This window comes from Temnothorax longispinosus, chromosome 12 (assembly GCF_030848805.1).
Source record: "Temnothorax longispinosus isolate EJ_2023e chromosome 12, Tlon_JGU_v1, whole genome shotgun sequence".
NCBI lineage: Eukaryota > Metazoa > Arthropoda > Insecta > Hymenoptera > Formicidae > Temnothorax > Temnothorax longispinosus.
The window spans coordinates 6,086,580-6,097,245 of record NC_092369.1 but is presented as its reverse complement, the minus strand read 5'-3'; positions in this window follow the sequence as shown (position 1 = coordinate 6,097,245).

The following is a 10,666-nucleotide window of genomic DNA, read 5'->3' as shown; positions in this document are numbered from 1 at the left end:
TAAGAGGTGACGCATCAGAGCCGAAGCCCGCCATTACGTGACGCCACGACGGTTATTAAGGCGCAATTCTTTAAATATTGATTGAAAGCGGGCTGGAGTCTGTGGGTGGTGCTCGGGGGAGGCCGGAGGGATGGAAGCGGAAGGTGGAGGTTGGTCGAACCGGCGAAATGAGATGAGAGAAGGTTGACCGAGAAGGGGAGACCATCTATTATATATGATGGGCGCGGTCGCTCACTATGGATTTTTTGCCATTATAAATGCAAGCCACAGCGGAGATAAATTTTTAATTATCGGCCCGCTGCAAAAAAAGTTTGATCAAGATAGTTTCTAATCTTGTATAGGATCGCGTGGTTCTCTTATGTGAATTGGCGAATGATATTTTTAAATTGTTTACACTCGGATGCTGTGTAATCCATATTGTGTCTACATGTTCCATTATTATAAACTACATTCATCATAATTAATTATAATCGTCATCATTACATTAATCATAAATTAAGTAATAATATGTTATGAGTCAACTTATATAAGTAGCCTGTTTTTAACATTACACCATAAGTTTCTTCACATTAATTTGTATTAAATGTGTGATTTTTTAATATTCCTAATTATTCCTATTTCTCTAATAAAAAATTAAGACGTAACATTGCAATGTTCTGAGAGAAACAGATTGTTAAAATAATTACATCGTATTTTCGTAAAGTTACTAATAATCAATTATTTTTTTACTGTCATATACAGATTGCCATATATTTTACCAAAAAATTCAAAATTATTCTATTATTCTTTCAATCTGTGTATTGTATATAATCCTATAATAAAATTTCTTTTATATCCCCCGCTCTTTTTCGCTCTATTAACTATAAATGAAACCTAAACTAATGAAACCATCTGCTCGACTATCGTAAATAATTTTTATCGTTTGACGCATCTGTTTTAAAATCTGTTTAAAAATCATCGATCTCAGTCAATTTGACAATCGCAATTCCTTTCTACGTTCTCTCTCGAGCGGCCATGTTTCCGAAGGCGTCCGAGAATGTCGCCCAGCTTTTGTTTTGCCTTTAGCACGACCGCCACCACCATCAGCACCACCCTTGTAAGTTTCCCCTCCGCTCATCCCCTGACGCCACGCACAACTCGCTTTGGCTTCACCCTCTTTTTTTTTCGAGCTGGATGCTGCGGTGCGAGAGAGATGAGCGCAGAGGGACCCCTATGGATTTTTTTTCCGTACCACGAGAGCACCCGCTCTCTCCGCACCCCTTCTTCGTTCGCGATGTTTTAAGGGCTGCAGCAACGCCTGATGGCGATCCTAAAGTAGGAAAAAAATTCAACCTCCAATTTGTAAGGTTGGCGGACTGTTTAATTGCGATATCCAATTCCTCCTCGCAATCCATCTTTTCTTTCGCCTCCTTCCTCTCTCGCTACCCCCCGTCTCTTTCTCTCTATCTCTCGTCCCTCTCACTCGCGGTTTTCGAGGCGTCGAGATGGCTCATAAGGGCTGCTCGCTCGTTAATCTTCCGAGACGTTTTTTTCCTCTTCTTTTTTACCACCCTGAGGCACGACGTCGCCTCGCTCGGGGGAATAATAATGAGACTAATCCACGCGACACACCTTGTACATTAATTCCTCGCACGAAACATTTCTCTCGGACCGACCACTTGAAAATCCCAGTGATACATATCGCGATTTTTTTTTAACAGCGACAATTTAAAGAGAAGAAAGGCAATATGGACCTAAGGAGAATGGATAATAGAAACGGTTGAATTGTCGATAGAAAAGATAATGATTTCTGCAGACAAATCGAATATAACGCTAACTAATAATATCGTTTATGTTTCCATTAAAATTCTTGTAATGTAATATGTGTATTGTAATTCTATGATCAAATTTATCTCTATATGAAATAATATTAGAAAGGATGAATAAATAAGATTTGTCGTTAAAAGTGAAGTTATGCATAATATTAGAGTTTTTGCAATACCGTCTTTCAGATACCGTAACCGTATCTGAATTGTTCAGATACATTCACTATATATGTATCTGAACAATTAAGATATGGTTACCGTATCTGAAAGATGGTATTGCAAAAACTCCCTATTTTGTATTTTTTGTAACGTCAAAAAGCAAATTATGGAATAATATATAATAATATAATAATATAATTTTACAAAATGGCATTCACACATGTGTACAAAAGTCGTATATTATTTATTTAACATTCTCTTTAATTTTTCTCCATATTTTATCGCATATACCGTCATTTAAAAATCATTAAAAGATTAGTAGATTAATTCTTCTTATAGAAAAAGCATTCATTTAAGAATCATATCATAATTGAACTATTTATTTAACAGAATGAATTTAGCAAAATATGTTTTGTTCTGTATAAAAAAATATAGCAAATGGAATATCCTCGCGCATACCTAAAAAGTTTTCCGTAACAAGACACAAGTGTGTCGATTTGTGATTCGCTATAAAAAAAAGTCTACTCAGCGGGCGAGCATAATGTCAGAGTTTACAGTTCCGGCTAGCACCCCTCACGTGGTTAAATCGTACCACCCCTTTCTATCCGCTATGCGGGACATTACGCAGCCTCCCCCCGTAGTGCGGCCGGTCTAATTGTGATATCGGCTTTTTTTCGCTCGGCTTTTTTCTTATCTTTTTTTCCAACTCATCACCGCGTCCCGCTCGCTTGCTCCTCGCGCGCGCGGTTTTTTGTCCGTTATTTTCCCGCCACCCGGTAATTATGTGGGCGCGGCGGACCAAACAAGGGAAGAAGCAAACGCGGCGTTGAAAAAAAGTCGCTTTGCATATTTAAATCCCGTTCGTACAATCAACGGGGAGAGACGAAACACGAAGCGTAAAGAGCGAGCGAGACGGGAGGAATAGGGCGAAAAAAGGGTGCGTTCTGAGCCATGCTACCCCTGTGACGACGGAACGAGACGGAGAACGGCAAGGGCGCGTGCGCCACGACAATGGGCCGTGTTTGCACACCCGAAAATTGGCCGACGCAGAAAAAACGGCGACTATCACGGCATGAGACAAAAACTACTTGGGAAGAGAAAAAAACAGTCAAAGGGAAAACGACTAATCGAAGAATACATGCTAACTACCCTCAATCTCGTCATGCTGGCGCTTATTTTAAAGGGTAGTTGGCATCTAAATGCAGTTACGAAACGATATGTCACAGCGATATTAAAAACTGATAGCACTCGATAGGTATATGAAGCACTAAGTGTTTGTTAATTTTGGGATCCACATTAAAATGTTCCGTAAAACATTTCGAACACTTTGCGATTGTTGTAATTGCGACTCTATGCAGAATTAAAATTCTTACGTTAATATATATTTTGTTGTTTATCTAAATTACAAAAGAATATATATATATATATATATATATATATATATACTGTTACATTTATAATAAATTTATGAACAATTATAAATACGAGAATGAAATTATCTATTAACGGCTAGAATAGACTAAAGATAAAATGTTTCCCGCAACCCATTCTTGTGGCAAAGATAACTTTTCTGAGATTATTGTAATTAATAAATAACTAACAAAATAGCCTCATCATATCATGGAATCATAATCTCAAGTTCTTTTCATAATGAAATTATATTCATCGTTTGCTTAGAGAGCTCACCTTTTAATCAAGCCGCGAAATCGATTAGAACCGTGGAAATATTTTTCTTCCAGGTGCTGCCGACGATAATGCATCACGGGCATCGACGTGTTACAAGATACGTGAACGTAGGCCGGCATCGATCACGGGGATTAGCCGGATCCAATTTTCCGCGGGCGATAAATTAGAATTTATGAAATGAGCGTGAAAGGCGGCGCGCGAGTCCTTCGAGGGTGAGCTCTCTCGCGAGGGAAGTCCAGTCTCTCCCTGCCGTTCTCCATCTACAAGTACCTTCCTCACCCCCGCGAACCTCTCGCGTTCCCCTCCCCCTCTCGGCCAGAACTAATAGTTTTTCCTCTGTTTTTTTTCACACGATGCCCCGCGGTGCCTGACAGAATTGCATCGTTCTGGTCGTCAGCAATTTTCGTGCTGACTCTCTCGTAAAACTTATCATTATATCTATTGGACGAAAGATAATTTCATCCTCGTAATATAAGTTATTCTTTTTGTGTATGTGCATGTGCGTAGAATATTTTAAATATTATTTATCACCTATAAGATAGTTCGAGATAACTGACAACATATTCTAGTAAAATTTACTTTTTTATCTATCCTACGTCTATATATATTTTTAATTATTTTTAATTAAGAATTTATTAACATTTTGATATTTGAATTTGACCAAGTGCCAAATATGCTTCATATTCTTGCATTTAAGTATATTTACTTCTTAGGACATGTTTTCTGTTATTATATTGATGTTGTATCAATGGTAAACTAACATTTAAAAAATGCAAATGTCATAAATATATCATATTAAAATATATCATTTGAAAAATTATTTCTACTAAAAATATTGCTAAATACGGTATAGCTTCATTTATATAATAAGATCTTATTTTCAAAACTGTGATATCGAGTTGCATTGAGTGACATTTCCTCTCTGCGCAACGTGGCGTTTAATTTTAATTCTTTAAAAAATTTTTTTCTAAATTCAATTATACGCGATTATACTGAAGCCAATCATTATGAGGGTCGCGCGTTGAGAACACTCTATCTTGGTGCGCAGAGAACTAGTCGATCCGTTCGATAGACATCGAGGACCGACAGATGTTTCCCATTTTTTCACACTCCCTCTCTTCGACGGAACGCCGTTATTTTCGCAAAAAAGTACCCCGAAACCGATCGGCCGCTTCCGCACATACGTGATCATGTCCCGTTTCACGAACGGATGTTTCGCCAACCGATCGTTCCCTTTCGAGGGGTTCGGAAAACGTTTCGTCGAACAGCTCGTAAGCATCGATCTCGTATCGCTTATCGTTTTCTTCTTCTCAGTCCAGTTATAAATCACCGCGCATCGTGTATCTAAATCAGCAACAATATTCTATTTTAAAATAAAAAGAAAAGAAAATAACAATAGATGGAAATGTAGCTTTTCTATTCCCACCATAGAATTTTGTAAGACTTCTTTGTCGCATATATTTGACATATAGCGAATAGTAAAATGAGCATAAAACCTTTGTGATTTAACATTAATGGAGATTTTATCATAGAGTCCTGCTTTCGATGCTACGCAAAGGCACAGAACGCAACTTAGGTGGCCGTTACTTTTTTTTCTAGAAGATTATAACGGTTGGTCATCTCCCGGGGCGGCAGCCGTGTAATCCCGTTGTGATACACATGGATTCGGGACTTTTCCTGGAGAAAAAATCCTAGAAACCCCGTAATCCTGGATGGACAGGAATAACGAGTGTTTGATTACGGGCACTGTGGGGTTTCAAAACCACCCAGTGGTAATGTCCGGGGCAAGGAGGGGTGGAGTTAGGCAACGTGAGAATAAAAAAAAGCTGGGGCACGATCTCTTCGGGATAGTGTTTTGTGCCTCTGCGTCATAGGGACGTCTAGAAACTACCATTAGCTTGTCATTCTGTGACTTATTACTTTCAGATTAATTGATTCCTTGTGGATAGTAATAAAATCAAAAAGTTCGTTTCAAATCAAATTCTTATATCGTCTCGAATCTAATCCTTTTTTATAAATTTTTTATGTAATTAATTACATTTTTATGTAATTAATTAATAATATAAGATTAGTTATTGTTAGATACATATTGTAAAACTGTCTTATTTTATTGTATTATTCTGTCAAAGAATCCACCAATTAATTATAAGATAAAATATCAATTAAACAATAACCCAATTTAAATATATGCATATTTTCTATAATAATTATCTCAATAATTTTGTGTTAACACGAATTAGCAAACACTCAAATGATTAAATACTGAGTAATAAAAATTAGTAATTATAACAATCTCTGAATCCAGAAAAAAATAAATTTTATACAATAATTTATTTCTTAGGATAATGGTGTATTATAAATTTCATAAATGTTCCACGTGTGAACGCTTCGCGATCATTTTCTATCCCTCGCTACCGGTAGGTAGGTGAGTGACCCCCTTCGGTTTTTATACAAGGGTTTTCCTGGGGGGAGACTTTTTTTTACTCTGAGGGGCACCCGTGCTTGGGGTGGAGTCCTTTTTTATAGACCAGCATCTGTACCCTCGTGGCTAGGAGAGAAAAATTTTTCAGTCAGCCAGTCACTCACCTGGCCTACTTCGGGACGGTGAACCCGGAAAATTTCGTGTCTCGTCTAACGTCACGAGTTTCGTACATTTCGAGTGCAACCTGTGAACGTTTCGAACTCCATCAGCAGCAAATAAACAATAGAGAATTATGTGCAATAGAAGTGTAATAAGAAGAGCGCTTCATTGATATTTCGTGAAGATTATAAAGTTTGGTGGATTTTGCAAGATTTTTACGTATAAATAAACAGCGAAAATGTGTATTTTAAAATTAGGGAGTTTGGTGGATTTTAGCGATTTATATATATAAATAAATAGTGAGAATATATATGTGTGGTACATAAACATTGCACATATGTGTACTTTGCGCGTCATATCGAGAAGAATTGTTAGTCTCAAGTATGAACGTACAAACACGAAATTATCGAGGTGAAGTATACATTACGAAAATAAAATAGTGGAGTTTATGCACACAAATTTTTTCAACAGAAGTATTTTACAATTCTAATACTTTTAAATATACATTGCTGAATGGTACGTTAAATCGCATAAGATGCACGCGTATATAAATTCTTAAAAAAGTTTTAAGGAACACTCACGACTCGCGATTGAATGTTGCCCCGATGTACAAAGGAAGGACAAAAGCGATATGAAAAATTCGAGACACGAGGGACATAGATTCGAGCAGGTCGCTTTTTATCCGCCGTCTTCGTGGCCTTCCATTAAAAAGAAAACGCTTTCTCTCTCCCGCGCCCTACGCTCCCCCGAGATTAAAACATTCGCGAGCGACTCGTGAACTCGTTTGTCGTTTATGTGCGCCTCCGTCCCTCCATTCTCTATCCGCGCCGACAAACGATCCTTTTCTCTCCTCGTTTCTCGCGACGAGTCACGTAACGAAGCGCCGAGCATCGTGCAGCTAATTTTCCACAATTTCTCAAAAAAGAAAGGAAGGAAACGCCGAGGCGAAACCTCTTCCACGTCACCTCTTAAAACTCACCCCCCAACGTCGTCGGAAAGCGAGAGGCGCGCCAGAAAAGGGCGACGAGAGCGAAAAAAGTGAGATAAAATAAGAGACAGAGAGAAAAGAGAGAAGGTGAGAGAAAAGAAAAATAATCTTTTATATACGACGCCCACGGTGTAATGGAGGGTATTTCGCGCTGCAAAACACCCGATCCACCCCTGTGCCAACGTCCCCACCTACCCTCTCGCCTTTGGTAATCCCCGCCACGCCGCCTGAAAATAATATCTATCTCTCGCTGGTGCGAGAGGAAAAAGGACGAGAACGGAGAATGAGTTGAGAAAAGAAAGGCAGAGACAGTCGTCGCTGATATATCCGCGTTGTGTCATCCAAGAGGAAACGCAATTTCCAGAGGGCCCTAACACTTGAAACCATTTCGCTTGCTTAATGACAATTAATACGGACGGTGTTAATATTATCACGGTAGAGCGTTTATATCGATATTGCTATACGCATACGATTGCGATTCGTGCATCGCCGAGATGGTCAATATGCGCTTTGCAGAAACGCGATTTGATTCACCATAATGTAACAATGTGGATTTTATCGATCGGCTTACGGAACAGAACGAACGCCAGCCGATAAAAGACGAAACGGAATCTCGCGGCGGAATAATAAATTCGAAGGCGGTGGAACAAAAAACAGGAATAATAGGCGCGAGAATCGTGGCGGTAAATCAAGTGGAGTCGCACAACGATAAATAAAGGTAAATGACGGTGGTGATTCATAATTAAGGAGCCGGGGATCGGAGCCCGCGACAAGGCGACCACGACTGTCCGGTAGTGAAAAAAGAAGAGCTAGCATGTGTTGGAGAAATTGTGACAAAGAAAGAGGCAGGGCGACCCTTTTGCACGCCAGAAAGCAATATATCGCGATATCCCTCAATGCAAACGCTTAAATAGTTGTGCACGAAAATTATAAAGCTGATCATAATTCTAATTTTATATGCAAATCTATAATAGATTCTATTCTGATTCTGATCATATTAATATATCTGCTATTATTTTATAACTATTACAAGAAGTTAATATGTGTAATATATTAAAGAAATTAGTTGATTATTTTATATCATCTCGAGCGAGAAAGTAATTCGTTATTGATATAACAAAATTGCTTTTCGATTTACGTATGAAACAAATAAAAAATACTATGTTCCACTTTTTAAATCCTACTCATAATTTACTTTACAATCTCGATTCTTTTTGTGTATAAAATGCAGTTTACATAATTATTCGTTATACAATTGTATTTTCTTATTTAAATTGAGTATAATTATATCTTTCTTTACATCATATTTGTCACTTATTTTTATTACGAAATGAACGACATTGTGAATATCAAGTTCATGAAAATCTACGTTAAATCGTTTGGTTCAACTATAATATATCGATCATATATACTCATATACATTTCTAATCGACATACATACATGTATATATGTATATATATCAGAAATTCAAAATTAGGAGTTTCGATTTCTCCTGCCATTAAACAATGCATAGTAAAGTTGCATTTCAAGAAGCTGTGCAAGCTGTAACGTATTCGGAGCAGGCCAACATCTATCTGTAGTCCGTCGGGAGAAACATTCCTGACATATTCGCGAGATTTCCTGGAGGACTCGCCGTATCTGCTAGCGCGCGAAGCTATATATTGGCGAACGATAACAAACCGTATCGTGTCCAAAGAAACGTTTCACAAACGAGAAATCGCTACGCGCCCTCTTTTCCTCTCTCCATCCCCCCTCCCTCCCCTCGACTATGGGCAAAGCTTTCCTCCAAGTGTACTCGAGATGTACTCGCGTCTGGAATCGAGTCCCGGAGCAGCAATTATCCCGAGAAGCTCCGTCGATTTTGCATCCGCATGAGGGAATACCTGGACCGGTGGAAGGAGACAAGGTAAAGGGAGAAAGTGGAAGAGAGAAAGAAGGAGGAGAGAGTATTGCAGAAAGAGAAGGAAGGAAAAAGACGAATGCAAGAGAAATAGAATGAGAAAGAGACGGTAAGAGAGGAGGTTGAGGGGAGGAGGATTCCGGAGAAGGATGCACTTTGCAGTAGCAGCGGAGTATAAGCGGGCTCCATTTTGTCCTAGGGGGGTCCTTAGGCGGCCCTCTTCCATCTCTCTTTTTCTCTCTCTTTCTCTCTTTCCCTGCTTACCACCACCTGTATTCGATGCACACACTCATTAGAGGCGTACGCGCATACACATACGAACGCGCGCCCTTCACCCTCCTCCTTCTCCGTCTCTCCTCCCCTATCACTCGTCTCTCTCTCTCTCTCTTCTTACCTCTCATTTCTTTTTTCGCTCCCTCTGTCTGTTTCTACGTGTGGACCTCGAAGGTTCGTCGGAAGGGATGCTGCGCGCTGCGCGTGCGCAACTCGCGAGATATTGATAAAAATAAGATCCACCCCCACCCACACCCCCGACGAGCCAGCCCCATCGTAGGGAACTAAGGAGATATTCTGACGTCGAGAGAGCCACCCCTGCGTTCTCTCTCTATTTTTCTCTCTGTCTCTCTTTCTCTCCCTTTTTTCTTTCTGACTCTATCCCTGCTCATGTTCCTCTACCGAGTCTTATATTACGACATTAACATAATTATTAATATTTTCGTGACTTTCGTCCTGTTTCCTCCCCGGCTTTCTTTATTGTCGTCGAGTGACGCGACATTACCGCCATTATTCGCACGTTGCCTGCCGTTCGTGGAATGGTAAAATTGTATAATTTCTACTTTTAGAGTTATTTCTTAGAAAAAATATTTTCGAGATAGTTTTCTTTTTAAGAGCTCACATGGAAAATATTTTTGGCCATTTAGATGTTATCTTTTTATAGATAAGAAATATGATTTGTCCTATGTTTAAACTAAAGATATTGTTACATTACTCTTGAGTTATAATATCTCATTTCTTAATCTCGGTTAAAATTTTCCACCTGTTTTAATCTCATTCTGCGTCCCCCTTTTGCTCACGCGGGAAATAAAAGCTAATTAATGTAAAATTAATTTTGCAGTTCTCTACTTGTTTCATTCAGATTTACAATCTGCCTCTTCATATTCTTTGCTTCTTCTATGTCAACATCCACTCGTTTTTATCTTGATTTTCTTTCTCGCGTCCTCGCCGGAGGCCTCTACGCCTCCGTTTTTTCCATTTTTCCTCGTTTCTCACCCCTCCGTGCTCCGCTTCGTCGCCGCAGTGTGGCTGAAACGTTTCATTAATCCTAACGATCCGCGGCTTAGCCAATGATCCGTTGTTCCCCTGTCATTGTGCGCCAAGATTTTCTTGCGTTTTCCAAGATTTCTTGAAGGAGAGAGAGAGAGAAAAAAAAAGAGAGGTAGAGAGAAAGAGGAATGCTCCGACATTATCGATCTTCCTTCAACAGTAAGTCCTCTCGCGCATTTACGATCACCCGTGATTACGTCACTGCGGTGTGCAAATTTCTTTT